The following is a 2,290-nucleotide window of genomic DNA, read 5'->3' on the forward strand; positions in this document are numbered from 1 at the left end:
GGCAGGTGTCCAGAAGTCTGGAGCTCTGATCCTCCTTCTGACTCCTGGGGTCAGAGCCCTCCCTGTAGGCCGACTCTCTCTGTGTGATCCAGAGAACCCGTGATCTCAAGGACCTGTGGTGTGGAGAGTCCTCCCGAGCACTCAGCTGCCTCAGCTGGGTTTCAGAAGAGAGATGGCAAGGTTGGCTGCGACCAGACCGGAACCCCACCTCTGGGCGGGCAGTGTTCCTTTGTCCCTGTTCCTGCTGGCACAAGCCTCTGCTGGATTCTCTGGAGTTGATTGTGTTCCACTCACCGTGATCCCAAGGATCTGTGATGTGGAGAGTCCTCTAGAGCACTCAGCTGCCTCTGCTGGGGTTCAGAAGAGAGATGGCAGGAAACTGTTTCATTCTTTTTGAGCTCGGATGTTTTCCAGTTTTCATTGTTTTGCTATGCAGTTTATACCTCTCTCATTATACTCAACATTCTTAAGTGATTTTTATTATTTTTCTCATTCTGATTGATATTTAATAATATACTGTTAGGGATAGTGTGTCGATGCATGCATACACTGCGCCAGTGCACAGTAATTAGGTCAGATACTGCTGTGTCCATCACCTCATATTTATTATTTCTTTGTGCTGGAACCATTCAAAGTATCTCTTAGTTGTTTCTAAATATAAAGGCGAAGACTATTTATCAATCACAGTTACCCTCCTGCTCAAATGCACACTCACGTGTTTTGTACTGCAAAGCTTCAGACACCTTCACCTGAGGGCTATAAAAATCCATTCGTATCTTAAAAATCAAAATCATAAGAAATACATGTAGGAAAACACTGAGCCTGCCAAGGGATTCTTTGATTCAGATCTATTGACTACACCCCGGGCCCTGATGTGTCATGCTCCATGATTTTCTTTACCATTCTCTGCTTCCTGGTTGGTGTTACTCAGCACTTTCTACCAACTGGGGTCTTTGCTAAGATACTGGGGACCAAAGGGAATGTTGAGGATAATGTGAGCGCTTTCAGGTCAGGGAACTGTGCTGGAACTGAGCTCTATATTTTCTTAATGTTGGTTGTCATTCAGTCCCATGCTCCTGCAACCTGCCAAGGAACTGAGAATTGAGCTCTCATCATGTGTTGGGCAGTGAAATGAAAGGCTTGGTGAACCTAGAGTCGTCACTCTACCAGTGGGTAGCTTGGATTCACGTGGCCAACTGAATGCTTCCTAGTTGTACTGTTTTGAAAACTGCACTAAATACTCTGTGTGGAATAGGACGGGGGGGAAAAAGTCCCTACAGAGAACTATCCATTCTTTCCACTCGGGCATTAGGTGGTTTGGTGGAAATATGTTTGCTTGGAAATCCAGTGAGCAGGTTGCTAGTTCTTTGTCCAGATGTGATACTTCTGTTAAGTTGTGATTTTAGTCAAAGTTCTTCAGAAAGGAACAATCAGTAGGAGACAGAAGGAGGGAGGAGAGGGGGGAGGAGGGAGGAAGGTCTAAAAGTGTTGATAGATGAAGTTATAGATTATAGATAGATGATGGGATACATGATAGGTGGATGATAAGTAGGAGATGGGTAATAAACAGCTTGGCCTAAGATTTATTACAAGAAGTGGCTCATGGAATAATGGATGCAGAAGAGAGCCTCAGCAAGCTACCTTCAATTTGGAGAACCAAGGAAGGTATTAGCAGGGCTCAGAGCCATGAACTAAGGTTTATGTACTAGAGAAGCTAATGGTATAAGAGCTTATACCATTATAAGGCTTGGGACTTGATAATATGGTAGTCCACTGAACCAAGTCTCAAAGTTCAGAAGCTGTAGAATCTAAAAACAAAACAAAACAACAACAAAAACAACAACAACAACAGCAGCAGCAGCAACAACAACAACAACAACAACAAACCCAGGTATTTAAGGGAAGAAGAAAAAGAATATCTCAGCTCCTGAAAGAAAAGAAAAACATTTCCTTTTCCTGTTTTGGTTCTATATGGGTATCTACCATTTGGATGGTACCCTCCCACACTGGGTGAATGCAGATTTTCTTTACCCATTCTGTTGATTCAAATGTCAGTCCCTTCCAGATTCAGCCTCAGAAAAATACTCAGAAATACCATTATGCTGTTACTGGTATCCCTTAATATAGTTGCATTCGATCCTAAAAACCAACCTAATAACTAAAGAAATGTTTGCTGAGGAAATGTTTCCTTATTTGTGAAACAAAAGTTGTTTTTTTTCTTTTCTTTTTTTTTAAATTATTATTTTCTTTATTTACATTTCAAATGCTATCCTGAAAGTTCCCTATACCC

This window comes from Mus pahari, chromosome 3 (genome assembly GCF_900095145.1).
Source record: "Mus pahari chromosome 3, PAHARI_EIJ_v1.1, whole genome shotgun sequence".
Taxonomy (NCBI): Eukaryota; Metazoa; Chordata; class Mammalia; order Rodentia; family Muridae; genus Mus; species Mus pahari.